The sequence below is a fragment of the Balaenoptera acutorostrata genome, chromosome 17 (assembly GCF_949987535.1).
Source record: "Balaenoptera acutorostrata chromosome 17, mBalAcu1.1, whole genome shotgun sequence".
NCBI lineage: Eukaryota > Metazoa > Chordata > Mammalia > Artiodactyla > Balaenopteridae > Balaenoptera > Balaenoptera acutorostrata.
In genome coordinates this window covers 17,048,439-17,060,920 of record NC_080080.1, presented here as the reverse complement: position 1 = coordinate 17,060,920, position 12,482 = coordinate 17,048,439, and positions in this window count along the sequence as shown.

Sequence of the window (12,482 nt, the reverse complement as noted above, 5' to 3'; positions counted from 1 at the left end):
CATCACATTCTGAGAGAAACTAATTTTAAAAATTTCATATATATATATCCTGAACAAGATTTTATATTTTAAAGAATAAATAAAAATAATATTAGAAAAATAGTATCAGTCTATAAAACCTGAGTTGAGGAAAATAAGTTAAGACCGTCTTTACTGAAGATGAAATTATTATGTAGCCTAAGGAATCTACAAAACTGTTACTACAACTAATAAGTAAATTCAGCAAAGGTTCCAGAATACAAGGTCAATATACAAAAATTAACTGTATTTACACATATTAGCAATGAAAAATTTGAAAAATTTTAAATCATGAAATACTTAGGGATAATTTTAATAAAATATGTGCAAGACCCACTTAAAAGAAATCTTAAAAGCCTAAAATAAATAGTGACACTATATGCATAGATTGGAAAATTCTGTATTGATAAGACACTAATTCTCTCCAAATTAACCTATTAATTCAACACAATTCCAATAAAAATTACAGCAAACTTTCTTCCTTTCTTTTTCTTTCTTTCTCTTTCTTTCTTCTTATTTTCTTTCTTTCTTTCTTTCTTTCTTTCTTTCTTTCTTTCTTTCTTTCTTTCCTTGCAACAATAGACAAACTGATATCTCAATTTTGTAGAAATGCAAAGGTGCTGAATGGAAGAAATAAGTTGGATGACTTTGTTACTTGAGTTCAAGACAAATTACAAGGCTACAGTAATCAAGGTAGCAAAGTATTGGTGAAAAGATAAATAGATCAATGGAATACAATAGAGAATCCAGAAATATAAACTCATGTGGTCAATTGATTGTTGACAAAAATGACAAGGTAATTCCAGAGGAAAAGAATAGACATTTTAACAAATGGTGCTTGAACAACTGAATATCCATGTGGAAAAATTAAACCATGATCCTTATCTCACATTATATAAAATTAGTTCCAAATCGATCATAAACAAAAATGTTAAAGTTAAATCTATAAGCCTTCTAGAAGAAAATAGTAGAGAACGTCTTTGTGAACTGATGATAGGCAAATATTTCCTAGATCATCAAAGAGAACAGACAATTAAAAATGATAAATTTGATAAAATTTTCATCAAAATTAAAGTTTTCTGTTGTCCAAAATATACTCTTAAGAATGAAAAGTTAAGGCACTGGCTAGGAGAAAATATTCACAATACTTATATCTTACAAAGGACATTTAACCTGAATATATAATGTACTGTTACAACTCAATAACATGAAAAGAACAAAAACAGATTCAGTGAACAAATGGACAAAAGATTTGAATAGACATTTCACAAAAGAAATATATGGCCAATAAGGACACAAAAATAAACTCTACATTATTAGTCATCAAGGAAATGCTAATTAAAACATTATGAGATAATACTACTCACCCTTAGAATAATTAAAATCTAGAAGACTGGTAACAGCAAGTGTTGATGGGGATTCAGAGCAAAATGAAACCTGGTGGGAACGTTGAATAATAGAATAACCGTGGAAAAACTTTTGACTTTTCTTTTTAAGTTAAAAGAACATTTACTATATGACCCAGCAATACTACTCTTAAGTATTTACTCAAGAGAAATGAAGATATATTTCCACACAAAGTCTTGTACATGAATGATCATTTCAGTTTTATTCATAATGGCTTAGTCATAGTCAGTTCAGGTGGCTATAACAAAAATATCGTAGACTGGGTGGCTTAAACACCAGAAATTTACTTCTCACAGCTTTGGAGGCTGGGAATTCCAAGCTCAGGGTGCCAGCATGGGTGGGTTTTGGCAAGGATCTGGTTCGCACATGGCTACCTTCTTGTATGTCTTCACATAGTTCAGATATATAGAGAGAGAGAGAGACAGAGAGAGAGGGAGAGAGAGAGAGAGAGAGAATGGCAAGTTCTTTTCTGTCTCTGTATAAAGGTGCTAATTCCATCATGAGGGCTTCACCCTCATGACCTAATGACCTTCCAAAGGCCCTCTCTCCAAATACCATCACATTGAGGATTATGATTTCAACATAGGAATTTGGGGAGGGGCACACAAATATTCCATCCACCGCAAGCCCTAAATTGTAAACAATTCAAATCAATCAAGAGGTGAGGGGATATAAACAAATATCCCTACTGATAGGATAACAACATGGATGTATCTTGAAACAATTAACGCTGAGTGAAAAAGGACTCAGAAATAAAAGGCCACATACCATATGTTGTAGACAGCATCTGATATGACTTCCTCTAATCCCTGTTTCCTGGTATTCATAGTCTTGTGTAATCTCTTTGCATGTGGGCTGAACCTAGTGATTTGCTTTTAATGAGTAAAATACGGTAAAAGTGGTATGATGCCACTTTTGAGATTAGGTTCCAAGTATTTCTCAGGGAGGGCTACCTTAGTCTAGACAGGCTAGATCCAGAGAAACATGAAACTGAGAATGTTTTTCCCAATTATTTTTCATTTGTTACTTAATTGTTATAGCTTTATTTGGTTTTCCATAAAAATAAATTTATAAATGGTTGCAGGTGACTCGTGGAGACGTTGCTGACATTTACTTGCCCTTACGGGTTTCTTTGTATTCACTAAAATACTGTAATTACAATGTGTTGCTTTTGTAATGACAAATAAATAAATATTATTAAAAATAAATAAGCAAGTTCATCTATGTGAAGCAAATAAGAAAACAAAAATACATAGAAAAAAACTGAGAAAAGTATGTATTTTAAAACTTTTTTTTACTTTTCCTATATCATCTAATTTTTCTACAAATAGTTTATATCACATTTATAATAGGAAAAAAAGTAAGCTTTTGTTCATCAAATGTTTTTATTTAAGCTTCAGATAAATTACTATTTCCAAAATGTGCCCCCTAGCCCCATTTAGACAGGAACTTCCTTCCCCATGTATAAACAAGGCAGACTACAAATGAGATGAATGCATTTTAATCTGATATACTAATATGTCTGTTGAGTCAGGTTAATATTAGGGAGTTTTGTTAACAAATGGAGCTCTTTTTTTAGATTCACAGTACACACACACACACACACATACATGCACATGGGCTTTATTGACAGATCACAGTCTGCTTATAGATTGGTCAGTAGATAAAATACGGGAATATCTATTTTTATTGCTTTTTTACATCATAACTAGATTTTTTCTCAACATTGATTATATTTTCAAACATACTGAAAATTTTAAAGATTTTTACAGTGAACATTCATAAACCTAGTTCTTAGCATCAATAATTAGCATTGTGCTATTCTTGCCATATCACATATCTGTCCTTCTACGCATCCAACAATCCATCATATTTACTTGTTGAATTTCAAAGTTAGCTGCAGACATCAGTACACTTCCCCTTAAACGCTTAAGCAGACATATCAATGTAACTAATTTTTGTGTTTTTGTGTGTCTTTATTTAAATAGAGAATTAATTTTTTTAGAGACGTTTAAGGTTCACAGCAAAATTCAGGGAAAGGTAGAGATTTCTCATATACTTCCTGCTCCCCACATAGCCTTCCCCATTTTCAACATATCCCACCAGAGTGGTATATTTGTTACAACTGATGAACCTTACATTGACACATCATTATCACCCAAAGTTTATAGTTTACATCACTCTTGGTGCTGTGCATTCTATGAGTTCACATAAATGTATGAGGACATTATCCATTATTATAGTACCATACAGAATGGTTTCACTGCCCTAAAAATCCTCTGTGCTCTGCCTATTCATCCCTCCCCACCTCAACTCCTGGCAACCACTAATCTTTTTGCTGTCTCCATAGTTTTGTCTTTTCCACAACGTCACAGAGTGGAATCATATAGTACGTAGCCTCTTCAGATTGGCTTCTTTCAACTTAGTAATATGCATCTAAGGTTCCTCTGTATCTTTTTCTGTCTTGATAGCTCATTTCTTTTTAGTACTGAACAATATTCCATTGTCTGGATGCACCAGTTTATCTATTTACTGAAGGGTATCTTGGTTCTTCCAAGTTTTGGCAATTATGAATAAAACTGCCATCAATAGCCACATACAGGTTTTTGTGTAGGTATAAGTTTTCAACTCCTTTGGGTTAATAACAAGGAGTCTGACTGCTGGATAGTATGGAAAGGATACTATTATTAGATTTGTAAGAAACCACCAAACTATCTTTCAAAGTGGCTGTACCATTTTGCAGTCCCATCAGCAACGAATGAGAGTTCCTATTGCTCCACACACATCCTCGCCAGCACTTGGTGTTATCAGTGTCCCAGGTTTTGTTCATTCTAATACATAACTTTTTCTTAAAAAGATAATGCATTCTTTCTCTAAAGAGTAAATTTAAAAATTAGGAAAAAAAATACATGTCCTGGCCATGTATTCCAATTTCAAACTCATTAAATACTATAATTGTAAACAATATTTTGCTTTCTAGTTTTGACTGACATCTATTGACTGACATCTGAATGTGTAATAACTCTTTGCCCCTGTGGAAAAATAAGTTCCTGGGTTATTTAAGAATGCCAGACAGAGCACTCATTGTCATGGATGACTTTCTACAAGGAGGGATGAGAAATGCAAAGAGAACTCAGACTATAAATGCAGGTCCCATGCCTCTGAGACACATCCTGAATGCCCCATGCTTCTTTAACTCTGTATGCCTTTACTCCCCGACCCTGAAGTCAGTTCATTGTCAGAAATGTATTAAGCTGTATTAAACTATTTGGAAAAAGCAAATATGCGGAAGGCACAGGGGCTTTAGTCAGGAGAATAAAACCTTTTTGGGGGGGGAAAAAAAGGTTTTTAGCAGAGTCAAAGCACAGACTTAGACTCAGGGTAGGGAGAGAAAATTGTGTGGCCAAGATGCTCAGAGGCGGCTTCATGGAACAGAATAAAATCTTGAAGAAAAGGTAGGATTCAGACAATAGGGTAGAAAAGAAAGTACATTTTTGACAGCAGTCACAATGTAAGCAATGATATTTATGGGAAAATAGGTGTATTTGGTGGGAAAGTGGAATTCTTTTTTTGTTTGTTTTTGACACATCATAGTTGCTTAAGCTTTCATTAAATTCTAACCCATTAAAATTCTCAAGTCACTTCTATTCGAGTATTTCCTTGGCCCTTTGATAAATCTCACTCTTGTTCTACCATTTATCTGAGGTTTCACCATTGATACCATGACCCTCTAATCGCCTCTGGGCACAGCTTCTGCTATTTGACTTGGCATCATTTTATTTCATTGAGCAACATGGTGGACATTTATAACACTAGAGAAATCATCTTACAATGTGATTATTGTTAATATTGCCATTTTTGTATTCCTGTGAAAGTGCTAGTTCTCTTGGATGGAAGACTTCAGCTGGGTGTAGAGAAAAGGACACTGAACTGGGAGTCAGAAAAACCTGTATCCTCATCTTATTTCTAGAACTAATTTATGAGAGACCTTGGTCAAGTCACTTAAATTCTCTTCGAGGTTGTACATAAAAGTGGTCAGAAAGGGCTTTCTAAAAATTAGCTTCAAGCACAGGACTGAAATGTCATCATTAAAGACATGTTAGCAGTGAGGACAGGAAGACTAGAAACATTTTCAGCTTTTAAGAGTGGCCTTAAAAAGCAAATTTTCTTTTGAGGCGAATGTAGTAGATGATAAAAGCAGATAACTGAATTTCTAAGGATGATTGAGGTCCTGAGAGAAATTCCTTATAGGAGTCTCAAATCTGTGTGTGTGTGTGTGTGTGTGTGTGTGTGTGTGTGTGTTGGCAATGGGGGAAAACTGGCATCAGGATGTAAAACTTATAAAAACATATCTAGTGTTTTTTTAATGCCACTCTTGGAGAAAAAAATTAGATAACACAAAACAAAGCAAACAAACAAAACAGAATAACCACCAAAACAACTACAACAAAAGCCAACTAGCAGGGATTTAGCAAAGAAAACAAAACAAAACAAAACAGATATTTGATGCCTATTGAACTCAGTACCCACACAATACCCTTTCACGTTTACAGCCAGAATCTTGAATAATGAGAACCAATATTGGAAACAAAGGCTACTAGGGTCTGGATAAAAGCCAACAGTATCCATCAACTAACATTAAGTGATCACTTATTACGTGCCAGGCAATTTGCTAAGTATTGAGAATATACCTATGAATAAGGAAACTGACCTTGAAGCTCTCAGAAATTTGCTTTTGGTCTAAAATTCTATGAAGACAGAGAACCTTCCTTAGAACTGCATTTCTGCATTGAGATGCATCAGATGTTAAATGGAATACAAAATACAAATAAACCACTACCTGAAGCCTTTCTCCAGAAAATCTAAGTTGGCTCTTTCTCTGGTAAAGGGGAGACTACAAGGTTGAATTTGGAGGATGTATTGGAAATGTTAGTCATGAAAAAGTAAATGTCTTCAGGAATTCAGTCCTTGGGAGGCCTTTGTGACATGGTTACCAACCGTTAGTGGAAAAATGTTAGGGTCACTCAGAAGTTCTACATCACACATGAAAAATAAAGACATTGCTTTACTCTTAACAGAAGCAGGTCATCTTGTCACCATGAAGGCCTAATATGGCGCAATGTGTTTTTTGTCGTTTCTGTTTTCAAAAAAAAAGTTCTCACCCATGAGATCCAGTTAACACTTCTTTGTGTATGTGTATAGACATTGACAAAGGAGCTTACTGGGTAGGAGGGTTCTATAAAAGACCCGTGACAATAATATACCTTGGGTTTAAAATAATCTCCTATGGCATGCTGGATCTCGTTGCTTCCCAATAGAAATAGCTCGCACCAGCTGTTTCTTTCCACTCCCATCAGCCCTAAATGAGTAAATATGAGACAAACGCCTGGTTAGTCATCTTCTCGGCATCCAAATTCTACACTGGTCTCCCTCGGTTAGAAAAATATTTGGCGTATCCCGGTTCAACCTGCTGCACTCATATTTACAGTCAGAAAACACAGTCTTCTTTCTTCAAATATCCTGAAATGAGTAATGCAAAATAAGCCAGGAATACCACGGGCCAAGGGTTAATACAAACTCCAACTTTTGTCTACTGTGCACTCCCTGTATTTTCTTCCTTGGCAGTTCTTAACCCTCTCAGAAAGCCATGGCTTTCTTAACAACACCTACCTTCCAGCAAAACTGCAACCTACAGTGTGTGTGTTTCATTTCACAGACACTAGAGAAGTTCTGCTTAACTTGGCAGGGCTTTGCTTAATGGTGGTGAGAAGATTCCAGACTCTTCTCCACGGACCTCTGCTTTGAAGTCGACAGCCCGTCCAGAATATAGTGTATGGCTTTTACAGTCTCCCCCTGACAGCTGCAGCCTCTGATAAAATAAATAAACCTCATATGGACACTTTCTTTCCTCCTTATCTTCTGCCAGCAATGGCTATTTAGTGTGGTTCTCATTTGCGGCCTCATGAGGCTATGGAAAACTGTGCCTTCTGACTAGAAAAGGGGATGGTTGTTTATGTTATGATGGAAGAAAGGATAGGATTGTTAAAAATAAACTGATTTCCTGTCCCTTCCTTTCTTTATCTAGTGAGGCAAATGCATCTCCACCCAAAGGACTCTTCCTACTGGCTGCTCTGTCTGGTAGATTGTTCTGTCATCTGGATCAATTCTTTCCTCTAAAACAAATAATTAGAGTGTAGTAAGCCCTCTTTTTCTTATTTTAACGTTCTTTGGTGGACTCTGCAAATTCACATAAGTAAGGAAAAAAGTAAGAAAATAGCCCCTTGTTACTGAGGCTATTGCAATCGTTTAGGAACCTAGGTCTTATCTGTACTTGGAATGAATTTTTTGAATTAAAAAAAAAATAGAAGTACAACCCTAGTGATACTTTAAACCTCTTGAGTTCCAAGTATCTTATGACAAAGGATAGAATGGTTATAATGACAAAACAAAATACTATTTTTTAAGAAGACAAATAAAATAACCCTCCCACTCCAACCTGTGAGACATACTTAGGCGATTACAAATTACATTGTGTGTGTTCATTAGTATACACGTGTGTGTGCGCTTGTGTGTGCATATGCTTGTGTCTCAGCACTCTGCCTATCTGCATATCTCTTACCAGTGCCCTTCCCCATGGAGCTTAATGCTATTCCCAGCCAAATCCTACCCCCCCCCCCATGATTCTGCTATGATTGGAATAAAAGCTGGAACCCATAGTAGACAGACACCTTCCTCTTCTGGATGTGTTCTGCCCTTCCTACTTACCTTCCTAAATAGCTAACAGCTTTTCTACCCAAGGCTGAGATCACCAAACTCACCAGGAGCATGCACTTTGGTGTGCTGGCCACACCTTGTGTTGGTTTTCAGAGTTCTCCATTCTGACTTTTTCTAGCATCTTTCTCATTCTCAGTAGCCCTTTTCCTGACAGCCTACTTTGTTCTTATCTGAGCCTGGGAGAGTTCAGACCATAATTGTTAGAGGAGTTTGGAGAAGGCAGTGATAAGGGGAAGAGGAGGTATCAGGGAGACATGAGCCTTGAGTTGAGCCTTGAAGTATGAGTGGGATTCATTTTATTCTTCTTCCAAATCCCCAAGGATTTGCAAAAGCTATCAGAATGACAGCCCCGTGGAATGTTAGAGCTAAAAGAAACTATATGGTCTTGATATAAGTCATTCTCCATGTCAGATGGCAAGTTTTAAAAAATTATCTAGATTAGAATAAATCCAAGAAAGAAGAGATCATCTCCCAGTACTGGAGGTGGTGAGCTATTGGAATGTGTCTTGGAGCAGAGCTGCCACATGGTACAACTAAGGTGTCATTGTCACATGCCTAGGTAAATGGAGCTGCCTGGAGGTGGGCCATGACCAGCCTGTGTGGCCACATTCGGAGGTCCCCTTCAGGGGCACCTGGTGTCTCTCAAGTTTCTGATTAGGAAGTCAGACAGCATAGCAGAGAATCCCAGCTGGTCCTGGGCAATGGACAGATATAAACCTGTGATGTATGTAGACTGATTGGTTTGGTTTCAGTTGCCCTATATCCCTATTGTTCTGTCCCCTTTCTCTACTCTATAGCTTCCCTCTCTCCTCCTACATCCCAGCTGGTAACTCTCCAGCAACTACCTAAGACACGTATTCTTATTTTCACATGTTTTTATCTTCAGCCTAATCTTGAGTAATCTCTCTAAAATTCTCAGTTTTGCAGCGATTTTTTGTTTTGTTTTGTTTTGATCAACATTGCAATGCTAGCCTGTAGAACTGGGTGCTACCTAGTACATGTTAAATATGTATTTAATGAATGAATGAAGGATGTTAAATTCCTTTCTTTCTGGTTCTCCAGCTTCCCAACTAGAGATAGATGTGATGATGGTGGACTGGGTCTTATTTTCTAGAACCTCCTAGACTGAGGATTATTTTTATCTCCACTCTTACAAGACTTTCCGTACTTCTAGCTTCTGTTAACTGGTTCCACTTTCTGAGGCAGAATCTCTGGGTGTGAAACCTTGAAATCTAAATATCTGAATATTTATAGCAAGCAACCTAGGTAAATATTATATAACAATTTATCAAAATTTTATAACGATTGAATAGGAAGATGGCAAAAAAAAAAACCCAGGAATCAAAGCATGGAAATTAATACAGAATACATGGAAAACAATAAGATATGTTGAAAAACATACAATGTGAGTGTGTCTGTATAGTTTAGTAGAACTTTAACTTATTTACAGTGTTATAGTAAAGATAAAATATATTAAAATACGAGCACTTGAAAAGGTTAAAAAGCCTATATCTCTTCAAGTTACAAATATAATGAATTCTCAAAATGGTAACCAATTAAGGACCAGAGCATTTCTTATCTGAGGGGGAATGTTTGCAGTATTCAGGGGGAAAAAAAACCCTGTAAAACTTAAATGTTCCTTTTTATTGCTCAGAATTTATGATCCTTCAAGTTAAAAATGAAAATTGCCTTTAAAGAAAGAGCTGGATTTGAAATAAAGTTATTACAACTTCCTAAATTTTGGACGATTCTGTATCATTTTAGGAAAGTGTGGACTCGTGGTGTATTTATGTGTTGTTTTTCCAATATCCTTTTCTTCTAATTAGAAAAGTTTCTAGGTATCAGTCAAGATTAATTCATTTTGAATGTGAAATGAGAATATCATAGCCTGTTGTAATACAGCTGCCTCTAAATTATTCATTTGAATTGGAATGAGTGGTATGCTAGTAAATGTATCATAACTCATTTGCAGCATTTGCCATTTCTGTAGTATAAGTACTCCTACTATGGACAATTTCAAGCCACCAACATGACTTCACTGAACATGGAGTTGGGAAGAGGTGAACAGTAGTATGCCATTATGTAGTATATCCACCATATAGATACGATAAATGTGAATAACCTTGGAGCTAGATGATAGTAAAATAATTAGAAAGTGATAAAGTTTGAGTATTAACTTTGCTCTTAGTATGGTTTATTTAATTGTAAGTTAATATAATTTAAGTTTTAATAGTGGTTAAGTTAAACAACAGGTTTGCAAAATTCCTGAAAACTTGAGAGTCAGTTCTTGTGATTTGGGATAAGGCAGCTGAAGCAAACCAATAAGAAACTCTCCAAAGGTAAACTTGTTGAGGACAGGGTCCAAGTCTTTTATACAGACTTACAGTTCTATATCCCATAACAAGTGGATTTTTATAGCTGTATAAAAATTACTATTAGTGTATAAGAGGGAGAGATTAATTCTCTCTGAGGTAGTATGGGTAACTGTCAAAATAGTGATGCCTGAATAGAATTTCAAAGGATGAAGAAAAATTATTGAACTGAATACATTTTGGAAGGACACTGTAAGCACAGGTGATGCATTCAGGGAAATAGCTGGAGAGTTAGTAAAAGGATGGGATGTGGCACGAGATGAGGGGTACTCCTGGTTAAAATGTCTCATATGATTGTTCCTCACTGAAATGTAGGCTTGACAATGGCCAGGGAACTATCTTGTTTACTCCATATCTCATATATATATATACACACACATATTAGGTACACCATAAATAATTGTGGCTCTGGAATTCAGTCCCAAATCTGATATTTCAGAATCTATACTACCTTGATTCTACAAGGCACTTAATCTTGCATTAATATTGTTCTTCATAAGTATATCTTTCCTACAAGGCTGGGAGTTTTTGGAGGGAAGGGAACCCCAACAAACAGTGAAATGCATTTAGGGCACAATGTCTACTTGTTGATTTGATTTTGGAGATTTTTAACCTGTTAACCTGTTGTGAGGATGAAAATCTCCAGTCTTACCACTTTACTGTTGATAGCATTTGAATAATTAAAATTTGGAACTATTATAAATAGTGCTATTAACATTATTATGTATAAATTGCTTAGTGAACACCTACTTGCATTTCATTTGGGTCTACGTATCCTGGAATGGAATTAGTGCTTTACTTATGTTCATATTTAGTAGATGAACATATATTTGCCCTTTGGGGGGTGGTCTATATACCTTGGAGTGGAATGACTTGTATACCTATTTTCGACTTTAGTAAATACTATCAAATAATTTTTCAATGTGGTTCTACCAGTTTATACTCCTACCAGGAATATAGGAAAGTATCCTTCCTCACATTTGGTGTGCTCTGTATTTTTCATTTTAGTCTTTTTAGTTGATGTGTACTGCCATGTTTTTGCGCTTACTTGCCATACGCCTTGGACAACACGCTCTTCTGTACCTGATTTTTCTTGTCTGTAAAATGGGGAGAAACAGAGCACATTATTTTTGAGAAATAAAGGAAATAATCCACGCAAAGTTTTTAGGGCAGTGACAGGCACAGAGCACACCAAGACAAATATCATAGGCCACTCTTCTTCATCATCACCACCACCACTGTTATCTGGAAGGATTATTAAGCATTCAACAGTGAGAAAGCAGTTTTCTAGACAAAGTGACCAGCGTATGCAAAGGCAGGAAGGCAGAAAAGAGCCATCTATGTTGGAAGAGCAGTGAGAAGTTTCCTCTTTCACTCCATGGATGTTTGGTCAGGGTGAGAGACAGAAATGTTTGACTAGCAACTAACTCAATTGTTCTGTTTCAAAGAGAGAGTTATTAAGTGCCCATTTCATTGAGTAGATTATGCATCTCAAATGAGAAGCAAATAATCAGTTATTTAAAACAGTACACGTCATGGGTGTCTCTTCCATAAGAATGAACTCAGAACAGTGCCTGCACTGTGCAGAGGACAGATCTGCTTTCTGTTTGGCCAGCGGGGCTTTTTCTTACTTTCCTTTTCAGATAAATGCATATTATTGGGAAATCCATGGAAAGCCCCTTTCTTTGTATGTTAGAATATTTCCATGTCCCCTAGCATAGAGAGTATCCCTGGCTGCTTCCAATGGAATGCAGAATCATATTCTTGTCTCAGTGGATTTCACCTCTGAGCAGTGTGCCAGGCAGCCTGCAGCAACGAGAGGCTTCCCAGACCAAAGCCCAATTAGGTCCAGCTGTGCCGAGCAGTTCACCAGCACAGCTCCTATACACTAAAGCAGTTTCCCAAAACTGT